Here is a 15,829-nt window from a genome sequence, read left to right as displayed (position 1 = left end):
TCAAGAAATGGTTCCTTGTTGTTGCGTACAATAAGAGAAGAGGACACTTAAAAATGACAATTTTTTGATTTTTGGTCAGCTCATGAGGCACCCACTTATTGAGCCTTTCCAATTTGCTTCAAATGCCGAAAAGACATTTGAAGCAAATGGTCGATGTTGAGTTCTTTGGCAACTTCTTGTGTAGTTGTAAGAAGATCAGCTTTGATAATTGCTCTCAGTTGGCCATTGTCGACTTCCAATGGCCAGCCACTGCGCTCCTTATCTTCAAGGCTCTTGTCTCCTTTGCAAAACTTCTTGAACCACCAGTGCACTGTACGTTCATTAGCAGTTCCTGGGCCAAATGTGTTGATGTTGCGAGTTGTCTCAGCTGTTGTACAACCCATTTTGAACTAGAGTAAGAAAATCACTCAAATTTGCTTTTTGTCTAACATCACTTCAGTAGTCTAAAATAAATATAAAATAAACAGCAGGTAATAATTCATTAGCAAAAAAATAAAGCGAGAAGTGAGCATTAAAATGATGTATAACATAACTACCTTTAAGAATGTATTCCAATATCAAATAGCAAATTTCAACAGTGCTAAAACTTCAGTGACTTTTGCACCAACCTAATACAAAATCCCTCTTTTTAACTCAAGGAAAATTCAGTTTTTAGTTTGTGTTCAATTTACTTACCCTCTGTGAACCTCAGTTTCATCTTCTGTAAAAGGCATTAAATAATAGTAACTAGCTCGATGAGTTGTTGAGTATATTAAATGGGAGAGTCTATGTAGAATGCTTAGCACAGAGCCTGGTATACATTAAATATCTATCACTGAATAAATGTTAGTTTTAACTAGAATTAACTATAAGTATATCTTGATGAGAGCTACTTAAAATACCCTCTTCACTAAACCATCATTAGTCCCATTTCCAAACGTACCTTGGGCATGCCGGTTTGCCTTTTGTTGGTGTAGAAGCATTTATCAGGAAAGGGTAGAGATAAAAGAAAGTAATATTTTGAAGACCTAGTGTGTTTTAAGTTGATTATTTGACCTAGTGCTCCCATGCATTATTTCATTCTTAGAAGCATTCTTACAAAGGAGGCACTATTTTCTAAATGAGTAGACTGAGATTTCAGACATTGCTGAAGGTCATGCAGTGTGTAAATGGAAAAGCAGGAGTCAAATCCCGTCTGACTTTGTACCTGTTTAATTTTTAACCATTTAATTTTATTTTCCTTAACCAGCTCTCTGTCTTTTGGGACTGGTTATGCCTTTATGTCAGAAAATCCTCCCTACTCTCCTGCCCTCATTGCCAAAGAGAACAGTAGGCTCACAGTGGGAGCAGACATTACGGATCCACCCGTATTCTTCTAAAAATAATATCCATCTCTGTGTTTTTTACTTCTTTTTTTTTTTTTGAGGAAATGGAGAGATGTAGGTCAGAGGATACAAAGTAGTAGGTATATAGGATGAACAAGTCTAGAGATCTGTTGTACAACATGAGAACTGTAGCTGATAAAATTGTACTGTATTGGGGATTCTTGCTAAATACAGGAATTCTTGGGTTTTTGCTGCTCTTGCCACAAAAATAACAACAAAAAAATGAGTAACTATGTGAAATGATGGATATGTTGATTTGCTTCGCTATAGTAACCATTTTACTATCTGTATGTGTCCTATAACATCATGTATACCTAAAATATACACAATATGCACAATAAAACATACACAACGAAGTTTAGTTTTAAAAATGATATCCACAATATGCTAGGTTTGAACTGGTACATAAGGCCCAAATCCCACCTTTTGTACCACAGCCTCTTGCCAAATCCATAGACTCAATCAACATGTTTCTCTCATTCTTTTTGACTATCTGAATTTCTAACTCAATGCTTTTCAGATCCCTCTCGGGAACTTTAATGACAGTATGGCATCTTTGAGAAATGCAAGCATAACACCTGTTCTGTGGTATGTTGGTTTTACAAAAGGCATTACATTAAATAGAAAATATTAAGTGATAATAACCCTACAATAATAACGAAACCTCATTCAGGTGAATGTAAGAACTACTATTTACTTTAAGAGATACACTCTTACTATTACACTAACACAACAAATAAAAGTGAAAACATGCCTTTTTAACTTAGTTCCATAAGAATTTTCCTTGCCAGCTCTGCCCAGAAGATTGATTATACGTTCTTTAAAGCGACTGGCATGAGAATCAGGATGGGGAAATAATGACTGCTTCTTAACACTGGAATCAAGTGTGCTGTAGATTGGCAACAGAATGAAGAGTCTGTATTTCTTGAAATCTTTATTGACAGTAGAAGACCATATCAAAAGTCTTCCAAAATAATGCTTCTAACTTTCTCAAAAATTCACCACATCAAGAAAATTCCAAAATAAGAAAATATCTAGTAGAAAAGTTCAGACACCAGTGCCACGACTGCCTAAAGATATTTAGAATTCACATATAATCTTTACACAGATATGAAGAGAAAAAAGTACTAACCGAAAAATAGAAATCAATCATTCTGGTTTTACAATTGAAGATATAATCACACAGTCACTGAAAATAATAAATCAATATTATAATACAGGGCGAGCCAATCAATGGGCATAGTAGGCTGAGTGATGAGGGGAAACTTTGTAGCCTTTTGTTGGTAACATTGTGGAGAGTGTCAGATCAGCAGTCTGAATGTGGTTTCTTGGCGTGCTCTTGGCGAAGAATGACCTTTGCTCTTGGCAAAGCAAGGACACACCAAAGCAAGGACACACCAAAGCAAGGCAAGCGCGAAACAAGGCTTATTTGAGGAAAGAAAGACAGGATTACAGAGCAAGAGCAAGTGTAAGACAAGATACGTTCGCCACAGAACAGTGAATGGGCCTCTTGTAACAGCAAGGCCTTGGTCATGCTCTGGGTCTTGTTTTGTAGTGTCTGGACTGGGCCCTCCTCGAGGTTCAGACGTCACCATGAACCACTTTGAGGGGCAGTTGGGAGTTACGTGGTCTGAGTCTTAGTGTGCGTGTGGATACCCCATAAGCCTCTCTGAAAGCCCATGTGGGGGCTAAACTGCAATGTAGATTTAAGCCAGTGACACGATAATTAGCCTTAGGTTGTCCGAGGTCACCTTCCAGAACCTTTTGTGCTTCTGCATGCTTTCGCAGTTGTCGCGCTCCAGAAGTTCTAACTGGGAGAATCACAGGGCATTCCCTCGTCCCCTAGATGTGGCAATTGCTGGGGTGCCTGCCTTTGTCCCCAGGAGGGCCGGCGTCCCTCACCAGCTACCTAACGAATGCAGGCTCCTAACCTGGTTCAAGTTGGTCACGCTTGGTTTTAGTAATAATTTTATATGTGCCCCGTCTTTAGGTTTGTTTTTGTTTGGTTGGTTGGGTTTTTGTTTTGTTTTGTTTTTTGCTTTGCCCCATTTAAAATTTGTACGGGGGGAAAAAACAACAGATATGTAACATAGTCTCGTGAGCAAACCAAAACACAGAGCCATGAAATGAAGAATTTCACTCTGTCAACCTATTTAGATTTTCCTAGGAGTTCAATTACTGTCTTGGATCAGCTGAGAGGAGCCAATTACTGAGAGGATCAGCTATTACTGGCGACTGCCTGGCCATGTGGCCACATTGTTACTTCGCATTTACCTGGAATCCTTTCAAGGATTCAGTAAAGGTTTTTATTCTGTTCCATGCTGCTACCATTGTAGGAAAGCTTTGTTGCTTTACTTGAATGTGATAGTGAGTAGGCTATTCTCTCAGGGACATATTCCTCCCCTGCGGCTATATCTGAAAAATGCTGTGACTTTTCTCATGACTTTTTCACACCCATAACTTCTCTGTCCCTTTCATACAATGTACTTAATATTTCAATGTTAGCCTCCTGCAATCAAGTCTCATTCCTGGAGCTTATTTAAACCCTGAGCTGTTTTCAATTTAGGAGGAGTTTTAGAAATTTCTCTTTGCATTGAGTTATGAAATGAAGACGAAGGCTCAAACAATGTAGTAAAATCTTTTCAAAATTTGCCTTTGTTTCATTGATATGATCCAGATCCTCATGTCTACATCTCCTTAGAAACCTTCCTTTTAATGAATTTTTTTCGGTACCCCTGACATCTTAAAACTTAGTCATTCAGACACCACCCACCCGCCCTCTGACACCTGCTTCCGGATTGAAAGAGGCATTTATGTACATGAGTCACCTCCTGCCAGCTTCCCAGGATTACATAAAAAGCAATCTGCCAGCCAGCTTGGCCTAAGGACAGAAAATTGCATCTAGTGTCAGAGTGAAAGTCATTCTTGCGTATTGGAGAATCACAATGGAGCACTTCCGGACCTTACCTCTCAGGACTTCAAGCCTAGCCACCCTCTTACTGTAAATGAGGAACTAATAAACATTATGCTTTCATTGGTTTGGATAAACTTCTTGGCCTAATAATTCTAAATCCATCTTAAATCCTTTTGTGTGTGTGTGTGTGTGTGTGTGTGTGTGTGTGTGTGTGTGTGTGTGGTAGAAAAATGAAAGGCTAATTTATATTCAGGAAAGATTATACATGTATTAGCAGAGAGAATGTGGATTAAGAAATAAACATAATATTAGCAAAACACATTATCTTTCTACACTAATACAAAAATATTAGCATGGAAAGATATTTCAAAAGGCAGAGCTTATAGCAAGAAAGTGGTTTTTTTCTTTTACTTCCTAAAAAAAGAAAAAAAGGAAGGAAAAGTGGTTTTATTTCCTAAAATAAATGAATTGAAAGACTTGCCTATATATCATACATAGAATATACTAGTCAAGATATTTTTGGTTTTCTTGTTTTTAGATGAGATGCTTAGACCATATGGAAATGTGGGTTTAAAGCCCCTCTCCTGCCTTTTATTTATTGTGTGGGTTTAAGTAAATTTCTTAACATATCTGAACTGCAGTTTCCTTAAATGTAAAGTGGTAAAATAGTGCATACCCTTTCTCTCTTGAGTTGTTATAAGGATCAAATGAAATGATATGTGAAAACTTTTTGAGAATTGTAAGCAATAATGCGAATATAAAGTTATAGTATTTTTATCTCAAAATCAGAATTGGACCATTTCAGTATCTTCTGTCATTATTCTCTTGGTGGCACAAAACGTGGTGCTCCGGGGAGGCAGACGTGGAGAACCCATTCACCGCGTCTTTCTGCTAGACTCTCAAGCTCTTGCCTTTCCTCAGTGCAGCTGTGGTCCCCCAAGGTGACTCGCCTTGCTAGACCTCTAGGGAGGCAGGGAAGGCTTAACTTTTTGTAGCTGGTACAGAGGATCCGGAAGCTGCTGTGTATTTCACATTCCTTTCCTTCCCGTCAGCCTGCCCACCCACACATGCACAGATTCATGGAGCACCAAAGAAAGTTCCATTGTGTTTCTTCAGACACCCTGCTGTGATATCTCTGAGTGGTGGGTTTTCTCTCAGCTGTGGGTATTCCTAATCAGTTCCAGACTAACCTAGGAATTTGGGCATGACACAAATTCCCATTGGAATTGGAATTTTGGCTGCCAACACAGAGCTTCCTCAGTGTTCATACTTGATGTATGCCATGGGGGAGGGGCGGGGGAGAGGGGTGACAGGGTGTGTATCTGAAATGCATAAATCATTGTCCTCAGAATGATAGATTTTTAAAGCTTCTCTTCTCATTTGCATACCAAGGCTTTCTCTCTGTGTTACAAAGGACAACACTCAGAGGACAATAAAAGTGTACACCCTTAAGGCCAAATACAGAATTCTTGCACTTCTCCCAACGAGGGACAGTTTGAAGCCCAGAAGCCTAGATTTTAATGCACAGAAGGTTGACCGTATCAGCTCTCAGTTGGGATAGGTTTCCTCAAATAGAACCTCCCAGATGTTGTCAGACTCATTTGGAGACCATCTCATAACAAAGAAACTCAACATAGGAGATATGTTAGAGGAGAGTTATAATGTTATATCATTTTTTTTCTTTCATTGGTTTCAAATCTCACCTTTGTTCAGAGTGAAGTTGAAAATAAATGGAACAGTTGGCAATACAACCTTAGTCACCAACTTGAGTTTTCTGTGAAAGTGTTAATACCAGTCAGATAACAGGAATGACATACATCTAGGTAAGCTCCGGTGATATCCACTTTACAACGTATTATGAATAAAAAATAATACCAACTCCCTTCTAAATAAAACTGTTAAATTATCTAATGGGAGGGTACAGAATCCCTCATTTGAGTTGAGTCTAGTATTTTTAACCAAAAAAGAACTGGGCTTGATTCTAATGGGGAATTGGCTTAGGTTAATCCTACTGGGTTGAGTTAGCATCAGGCCTGAGAACTCAGAGACATAAATCCATCAAGCCTTTGTTAAGGGCCCAAGGAATTGCTAACTCCCGATTTGGCACTCTGACTTGGTTTCCTATCATTTGGATACCAGGATTAAGCCAGACTCTAAAGAAAGCTACTCTTTTGCAGGAGAGACAGCTGAGTCAAAGAGAGTAGTAGAAATTTCTTCTAAATACACTCAGCAAAATCATTTTAATGATATTCAGTTTGCACTTTTATTAAGGTATTTCTATGTGCCAGGCCCCTAGCTAAGTGCTAGAGTTGAGAAGAGGCATATAATTCAGTCCTGGCCCCTAAGTCACTCTTAGCATAGCCTGGGAGGGAAAAAGAAAATCGATTAACCATCCATGAACAAAACAATCTCTGCATGTGGATCTATTTCTCTGCTCCAGCATCATGTCAGTAACTTCTGTATGGAAGGTCTGTTTGGACATAAGACTGAAAATATAGCTTGTATGCACTTAAAACTTTTTGTTAAAGGCAAGCCTATTGCATGGAACAGTGGAAAAACACATTTTTTAGCATCAGACCTGAATAAATGTAGGAAAATGTTAAAATAAATAAAATTGTAAAAATATTAATTCTTAAAAACAAAACAAAAAAAATAAATCACACCAATGAGAAAACTTGAATAATATTTTAAACCATGCTTTCTCAAAGTAATCATTATTCAGAATTCAATGAAAGTAGATTTTTAGAGTTATTTGCAGTTATTCACATTTTCTGTGACTAAAGCTTTGGTCAAAATTTTTGAATATTTTTTCTTTAGGCTGGTCCAAGGATATTTAATTGTGGATGAAAGCATGCGAACATGCACAGAACACAAATAATAAGAAATTCAAAATTACCTAAACCAAGTGCCTTTTGTTCTTCTCAGCTAACTGAAAATAAGGAGTAGCTAAGGAGTGATTGGCTATACAGTATGCCTGCTCACAGTACCAAGCTACTAGAAGAAGCAACACTTCTCCCAGTCTAGTCAGTGCATTTACAGTTTGTTTTGGAATGATACTAGTTTTTAATCTGTAGGTATTAATTCGTAGCCTCTTAAGTCCAGACTGCTGCTGGCAGTCTGAGAGTTAATTGTCTCTATTATGATGTTAATATTAGATTCCACTTAAGACAAACAAAAGGACCATAGTCATTGTAGGTCTATTCAACTAAAGCAATTGATTTTTATAGTTTCAGAGAATGGCAAATTTAACTCCTATTTGGAATTTGTGATATTGGAAACATTTGTGAAAAAGGAACATGTTTAAAGTCTTTTGAAAGTTTCTTAATCAGTCTTGACTTCTTCTAAATCATTGCTCTACACTTAATATAGAAATGAACAAAATGAACTCCTAAAGATATGATTTTTGAAATAAATCAAAGATTTATAAATTCTCTCTTCCTTAGTAATGGGTCATTTATTATGTTCTTCAGTGGTGTGCAGACAGTAATGTAGAACTTATGGAACCTAGACAATTTGTATCATTGACTAAATTTTAATTTTAGTCTTTCTTTGGAAGTTATCTTTGTAAAGAAAAAAATAATTTTCCCATTAGGGAATAAGCATTATCCTAAACTCCTTCTGGAGTAGATGAGAGGTCATTGGTTTACATCTGAACTGGGTCTCTGAGAGCAAATGACTATTTGGTGGCCTAATAGAATAAAATAATTACATCTTTCCCAGTTTTAGAGTCACCTTACCAATTAAAACTCAAAATTTAAAATAAGCATATGACTATTTTTATTTCAAAAATTTTACAGGGGTACAAATCTTTAGGTTACATATATTGCATTTGTGCTGCCTGAGTCAGAGCTACAAGCATACCCATCCCAGACAGTGTGCACCATACCCGTTAGGTGTGAATTTACCCATCCCCTCCTACCCCCTCACCTACCTGATCCCCAGTGAATGTTACTTTCAAATGTGCACATAAGTGTTGATCAATGACTACCAAGTAGATGGTAAGTACATGTGGTGCTTGTTTTTCCATTCTTGTGATACACTTCACTTAGAATTAGCTCCAGCTCCATCCAGGATAGTACAAGAGGTGCTAGATCACCATTGTTTTTTATTTCTGAGTTGTAATCCATGATATACATATACTACATTTTATTAATCCACTCATATATTGATGGGCACTTGAGTTGTTTCCACAACTTTGCAATTGTGAATTGTTTTGCTATAAACATTTGAGTTCAGAAATCTTTATTATAGAATTCCTTTTTTTCCTTTGGGTAGATGTCAAGTAGTATGATTTGTGGATCAAATGGTAGTTCTATTTTTAGTTCTTTGAGGTATCTCCATATTACTTTCCATAGAGGTTATACTAGTTTGCAGTCCTACCAGAAGTGTATGAGTGTTCCTATCTGCATCCATACCAACATTTATTGAGAATTTTTTTTTTTAAGTCAGAGTCTCACTCTGTTGCCCGGGCTAGAGTGCCGTGGTGTCAGCCTAGCTCACAACAACCTCAAACTCCTGGGCTCAAGTGGTCCTAGTGCCTCAGCCTCCCAAGTAGCTGGGACTACAGACACATGCCACCATGCCCGGCTAATTTTTTTCGATATATTTATAGTTGGCCAATTAATTTTTTTCTATTTTTAGTAAAGATGGGGTCTCGCTTTTGCTCAGGCTGGTTTCGAACTCTTGACCTTGAGTGATCTGATCTGCCTGCCTCAGTCTCCCAGAGTGCTAAGATTACAGGCGTGAGCCACCATGCTGGCCTATTGTTTTGTGATTTTTGATAAAAGCCATTCTCACTGGAGTTAAGTGATATCACATTGTGATTTTGATTTGCATTTCCCTGATGATTAGAAATGTTGAGCATTTTTTCATATGTTTCTTGGTCATTAGCCTATTTTCTTTTGAAAAGTTTCTGTTCATGTCCTTTGCCCACTTTTTAGGGGGTTATTTGATTTTTTTCTTACTGATTATCCTGAGTTGTATATAGATTCTAGTTATTAGTCCTCTGTCAAATGTATAGCATGCAAATATTTTATACCATTCTGTAGGTTGTCTGTAAGCTCCAATGATAATTTGGCTGTGCAGAAGCTTTTTAATTTGATCAGTTCTCATTTATTTATTTTTGTTGTTGGTGTGATTGTTTTTGGGGTCTTCATCCTAAATTCTTTGCCTCAATCTTTCATCACATAACTTATTATTTCATTTTTTTTTCATGTCTATTAGAGTTTTTCCAACATTCTCTTCTTATGGTTTCCTGCCTTAGGTTTAAGTGTGTAATTCATCATGAGTTGATTTTTGTGAGGGGTGAGAGATGTGGATCCTGTTTCAGTCTTCTACATGTGGCTATCTAATTTTCCCAGAACCATTTATTAAATAGGAATTCTTTTCCCCAGTGTATATTTTTGTTTGCTTTTTCAAAAATCAGATGACTAAGTGAGGACGGTTTTATGTCTGGGTTCTCAGTTTTCATCCATTGGTCTATGTCTCTGTTCTTGTGCCATTACTGTGCTGTTTTGGTTACTATAGCCTTGTAGTATAGCTAGAAATCTGGTAAATTTTTGCCTCCCAGTTTATTCTTTTTGCTTAAGGTTACTTTGGCTATATGGAGTCTTTTCTGGTTCCATACAAAGCATGGAATTATTTTTCTAGATCTGTGAAAAATGATGTTGATATTTTAATGGGAATTGCATTGAATCTGTAGATCACTTTGGATAGTATAGACATTTTAACAATGTTGATTCTGCTGATACCTGAGCATGGTATGGTTTTCCATATGTTTGCATCCTCTGCTATTTCCTGTGTCAGTATTTTGTAATTCAACCTATAGAGGTTCTTCACCTCCTTAGTTAAATATATTGCCAGGTATTGTATTTTCTTTGTTGCTATTGTGAAAGGTACTGAATCTTTGATTTGGTTCTCAGTTTGACTGTCGTTGGTGTATATTAATGCTACTGATTTGTGTACATTGATTTTGTAACCTGATACTTTGCCGAACTTATTTATTGATTCCAGTAGTTTCTTGGCAGAATCTTTGAGGCTTTCTAGATATAAGATTATATAATTTGATAAGAGAAATAGTTTGATCTCTTCTGCCCCTATTTCATGCCCTTGATTTCTTTCTCTTATCTGATTGCTCTGGCTAGGACTTCCAGCACTATCTTGAATATAAGTAGTGATAGAGGTGATAGAACTGGCACCTTGTCTGGTACCAGTTCTAAGCAAGAATGTTTTCAATTTTTCCCCATTTAGTATGATGTTGGCTGTGGGTTTGTCATATATGTCTCTTATAATATTGAGGTAAGTCCTATCTATACCTAGTTTGTTAAGCATTCTTATTATAAAAGGGTGCTGAATTTTGTCAAATGGTTTTTCTGTATCTATTGAGAGGACCATATGGTCTTTGTTTTTACTTCTATTTATGTGGTGAATTACATTTATGGATTTGCATATGTTGAACCATCCCTGCATCCTGGGATGAAGCCCACTTGGTCGTGATGGATTATTTTTTTTATGAGTAGCTGAATTCGATTTTTGCTAGGATTTGCTAGGATTTGCTAGGATTTTATTGAGAATTTTTGCATCTATATTCATAAGAAATATTGGTCTGCAGTTTTCTTTTTTTGTGTGTCCTTTCCTGGCTTTGAAATCAGGGTGATGTTGGCTTCATAAAACATGTTGGGGAGGATTCCTTCCTTTCCAATGTTGTGGAATAATTTCAGCAGGATAGGCACCAGTTCTCTGTGGGTCTGGTAGAATTTGGGTGTGATACCATCTGGTCCAGAATATTTTTTTAGGAAGATTTCTTATTACTACTTCAATTTCAGTACTTCATATTGGTCTGTTCAGGAATTCTATGTCTTCCTGACTGAGCCTAGGGAGGCTGTGTGTTTCTAAGAATTTGTCTTTTTCCTCCTTATTTTCAAATTTATGTGCATAAAGATTTTTATATTCAGAGATATTTTGTATTTCTGTGGTATCCATTGTAATCTCTCCTTTTTCATTCCTAATTGGGCTTATTTGAGTTCTTTCTTTTCTGCTTCTGGTTACTAGCAAGAGGTGTGTCAATTTTATCTTTTCAAGGAACCAATTTTTTGTTTTATTGATCTTCTGTATAATTCTTTTATTGACAATTTCATTTAGTTCTGCTATGATCTACATTATTTATTTCTTCTGCTGGGTTTGGGATTGATTTTTCTCATCTTTTTCCAGATCTTTGAGATGATTCATTAGATTGTTGATCTTTCTGTCTTTTGGAGATAGGCATTTGTGGCTATGAATTTTCCTCCCAGGACTGCTTTAGCTATGTACCACAAATTTTGATAACTTATGTCCCCATTATCATTTAGTTAAAAAAATCATTTGATTTCCATCTCACTTTCCTCCTTGATTTGCCAATCATTCAGCAGTAGGTTATTTAGTTTACATGACTATTTTGTGTAGAGTTGAGTGTTTTTATTGGAGTTGATTTCTACTTTTATGCCACTGTTGTCTGAAAAGATGCATGGTATAATTTCCATTTTTTTAAAATTTGTTGAAGCATGATTTGTGGCCTAGCATGTGATCAATTTTGGAGAATGTCATGTGAGCTTCAGAGAAGAATGTATACTTGGTCGTTTTTGAGTAGAATGTTCTGAAAATGTCTATTTGGTCCATATGTTCTAGGGTTCTATTTAAGTCCCTTGTTTATTTTCTGTTTGGAGGATCTGTCCAATTCTGTCAGCTTGGTGTTGAAGTCCCTCACTATTATAGTGCTTCTGTCTATAGTTTTGATCAAGTAGGATTTGCTTTATGAATCTGGGTGCTTCTATGTTAGGTGTGTGAATATTTAAGATTGTTATGTCTTCTTGTTGAATCGTTCTCTTTACCATTATATAATGACTGTCTTTGTCTTTCATTACTTTTGTGGATTTGACAACTAAGTTATCTGATATGAGTATTGCTAATACCAGTTTTCTTTTGGTTTCCATTAGCATGGAATGTTGTTTTGCATACTGTCACCCTGAGTCTGGATGCATCCTTGTAGGTTAGATGTGTTTCCTAGAGACAGCACATACTTGGCTTGTGTATATTTATCCATTAGGCCAACCTATGTCTCTTCAGTGGGCAGTTCAAGCCATTCATGTTTATTGTGAAAGAATTGATCAGTGGGGTGGATTTCTGATCATCCTGTTGGGTTGAACTTTCTCTTTGATTCTTCATAATTCCAGAGCTCTTTCACTGGTTCCTTCTCAGATGGAGCAGATATTGCTTTTTACTTGTGGATTTACTTTTGTTTAAATAATGGCACACCCACATTAATTTCTGAGTCAGTAGGTGATTTCTCTGGGTGAGAATCAACCACACCCTCTGTGACTGAGTCTGTAAATGCTGTAACAGGTGTGAAAATTAACCTCCCTGTCAGCATGTGGTGTTTGCTGGAGGGAACAAGCTGCACAGTTTTTCAATCCTGTGACCAGCTCTAGTTCCTCTGGAAAAGCCCTCTCATGTCCTTGGTAGTAGGTGGGGCCCCGGTACTTCCAGGTGAGCGTTTTATTCACCACCACAATGGAGGCAGGTGAGGGAATGAGGGTGGGTGGGATTAGGTTGGATGAACCTGTTATCCAACTCCACAAATGCTAGTAAGGGATATGCAGAGGTTAAAGGACCATCCACCTCAGGGCTAAGCTGGACAGGAGTGGCTGAAGTGGCTCCACTTACCTAGAGAGTCTGCATGTGGAAGCGAGGCTGTCTGAGACCCACAATCTGGTAGTCTGGAACAGGTCTCACTCCTTTCAAACCTGCCCTATTTCTCAGTTTCTCCAGGCCCTCTGCCTGCAAGCAAGACCTCAAGTCAGCCAAGCTTTTCAATGACTGTGATGCAGGCAGGGAGGTTCCCAGTCAGTGTCCCAGCCTGAGTTGGGAGTGCAGGCCTCCCATGGAAGGAGGGGTGCCCCACTAGCTCACCATAGCTAGGACCTACACTGTTCCCTCCCCCTTCTTCTGCCCCCACAGGCACCCACACCCTGTAAGACTAAGTCAGAAATATCCCCTCTGTGACCCTGGGCGATGTGGCCAAGACTTGGATGTACCTGATCTAGCCTGCCAGCCCAACCCCAAGCTCCAGGGGATGAATCCGTGACCATGCCAGGGAGAAGAATGCTGGCCCCGTGACCCCCATGGGGTGCCCCGGATGGGTCAATGTCCCTCTGCCTCGGGCCTGTCTTGTTCTAATGGGGCTGGCGAGCAGGGAAAGTACAGTCCAATCACCCCTTAGTCCACTGTAGGACCCCAAAAAGGAGGTTCTGAGCCCCCCTTGCCTCTGGGAGCCTCTGCTGGCTCAATTATCTCTCTCTGTAGCCATGGAAGGGTTGGGGTAGGGGAGAAAAAGAATCTGAGTAGAGGGAAGTCCACCCTATTATTGTCTCCAGCCTCTCTCTGGGATGCAGTCCATCCATAATGATCAGGTTCTGGAGTCACCCAGAACACCACAGGACCCACTGGACTCTGTGGCTCCTACAGTCTGGGTTGGAGTTGAGATATGTCTGTGTGGGGATGCATAGGACAGAAGCTTGGGGAGTTGAGGCCCTCAGGGAAGGACTGAGGTGCCCTGTAGTTGTAGAAGCAGTGGGGTGCTGATGTCTGGCTCAGTCAGTGGAATAGGAGGTGCCCTGGGGGCACTGGGAGCCTGATGTTCTGTCCACAGGCAGCTTCCTGCTCACAGGTGACAGCAGTCTCTGGACTTGTGTGCGTGGAAGACTCTCGGTTGCTCAGGAGCATGCGGATGGCAGGCCCACCTGACCTGAAGGGCGGGTTCTGGGCTCGGGAGGCACAAGGCTGCTAGGACCTGGAAGGGGGCTCTGGTAGGTGAGCTGGTACCTGCCAGGGCCCCACAGTTGCAGGTCAACCCGGCAGAGAATGTGGCTCCCTTTTCCCCTCCCCGCCTCCAAGAGTGGAGCTGGCCGCTCAGCTGGAGGTGGGGTGCGGTCCGAAACCGGGGCCACCAAACAGGACCTCCAACCTGGGGGCGACTGGCCCTGGCGAGCGGGTGTTGGGGCCGAGCGCTCAGGAGACCACCAGAGCCAAGCAGGCAGATGACTGACAGGCCACAAACTGTTTCTCCAGCTCTGGGTTCCCGCAGGTTCACTTCCGAGGGACACAGGCCTGGCTTTCTCGGTCCCACCCGGAGCCGCAAAATGGCGGGCAGCCCCTGAGGGCGGAGCCGCGCCGGGTTCGCCTCCCTGCGACGCGCCCGCCCGCCGCCAGGGGCGCCGTCTCCAGGCTCCGCGGCCTCAGCCCCGCCCGTCGCAGCAGGGTGGGTCTCGCGCAGCGCACCCGTGAGGTCAGCCTGGTCCCGCTGTGTCGTCTCCACAGAGCCTGCGACCTCGCGGCCTCCCACCGGCCTCAGGTGTGTCCCTATATGCGCGGTGGGAGGTGGGGGCGGGTCCGCCTGGGGGTCAGACTGTCCCGCGCCACCGGGCCGTGGCCCTCCCTGCTCTAGTCTCTGTGGCATTTCTCACACTGCCCGGTCTTTGTGAGTCTATCGCTCCGTCGTCACCTTTTGTCCTGCGTTGCGTGTGGAATTCACGACTCTGTCGTCACAGTGAGCGACTCTGTCGTCAGGGTGGCCCCCGCTCGTCACCTCCTTCCCTGGAGCGGCGAGCTGGAGGCGCCACTCACCCGCCATTTTCTCCCTCAAGGTAGGATTTATTATGAGAAATAATACTGAGAATGGTCTGAGGTTACCAAGTAAACAAATGTGATCTTAGATATTCGGTTTAATTATTCTAAAGACTAAAACATTGAAATGTATGTTTTATGTTTCACCTGTGTGTATTATGAGCCCCTCACACCAATTTCACAGAACGTCTGGTGTTTATTCCCAACTTCTTCCCAAATGAAAGGAAGAGGACAAAGTATTTTATAAAAGGTGAAAAATTTAGAATGAGGAGGGCTTCCTGCAACGAGGAGCACATTATCCTTCTTGAGCAGATTGAAAAGTAGGACATAAGGTTTGAGAACAAGGTGAAAGCAGAGGTGATAACTATGAAAGAAAATCCAGTAAAAGAAGAATACCCTATCAAACTTACTCCATCATGGAGGTAAATTGTCAACCCTGTCATTACTCAAAGAGCACACCTGAGAGGAAAAGGCACAAAGGGTTAGAGTACCAGTAGGAAAAGACCACCTGCCACCCACCACGAGTGATTAAAACTCCTGGCCCATGGGGCAACCATGACAAGGGACCATCTGATCCTCATGACATTGTCTTACAATGCCCCTTAATTCTCTATTAGGAACAGGAAGCCATTTAAACATCTACACCTACACCTACGTAATGCGCACAGCCCTGCTGACAGGGCTTGGAGGGCATTGAGCAATTCTGCATTTGATCCTACTTTTTTCACAAAAGGGTGAATGTCACATATTTTAAGCAGCAAGTTAAGGTTTGAGAGTAAATATAATTTAACATTTGGTTCTGCTTTGAGAAATCTGTTTTTGAGGCATTTGTGAACAGTTGAAAGGCTCATTCTAAAATGGAATGGACTGCCCTGTCACAGTTCAGTCTTTGGCT

General features: G+C 40.4%; 1 protein-coding gene across 2 annotated transcripts in view; it reads left to right on the top strand.

The window, feature by feature from the left end:
- The window catches only part of LOC105883318 (N-deacetylase and N-sulfotransferase 3), a 161,453-nt gene that overhangs the window by 28,989 nt on the left and 116,635 nt on the right, over positions 1–15,829 (top strand). Inside the window, exon 1 of one of the 2 annotated variants that reach the window (XM_075998354.1) lies at positions 14,878–14,954. The exons of the other annotated variant lie outside the window; for it this stretch is intronic. The gene's annotated coding sequence lies outside the window, so the exon portion shown is untranslated. Of the gene's footprint in view, positions 1–14,877; positions 14,955–15,829 lie in introns of those variants that run through there. 2 annotated transcript variants of the gene reach the window in all.

This window comes from Microcebus murinus, chromosome 27 (assembly GCF_040939455.1).
Source record: "Microcebus murinus isolate Inina chromosome 27, M.murinus_Inina_mat1.0, whole genome shotgun sequence".
Classification (NCBI taxonomy): domain Eukaryota; kingdom Metazoa; phylum Chordata; class Mammalia; order Primates; family Cheirogaleidae; genus Microcebus; species Microcebus murinus.
The sequence above is the reverse complement of the archived record's forward strand: the minus strand, read 5'-3'. Positions and strand labels throughout refer to the sequence as shown.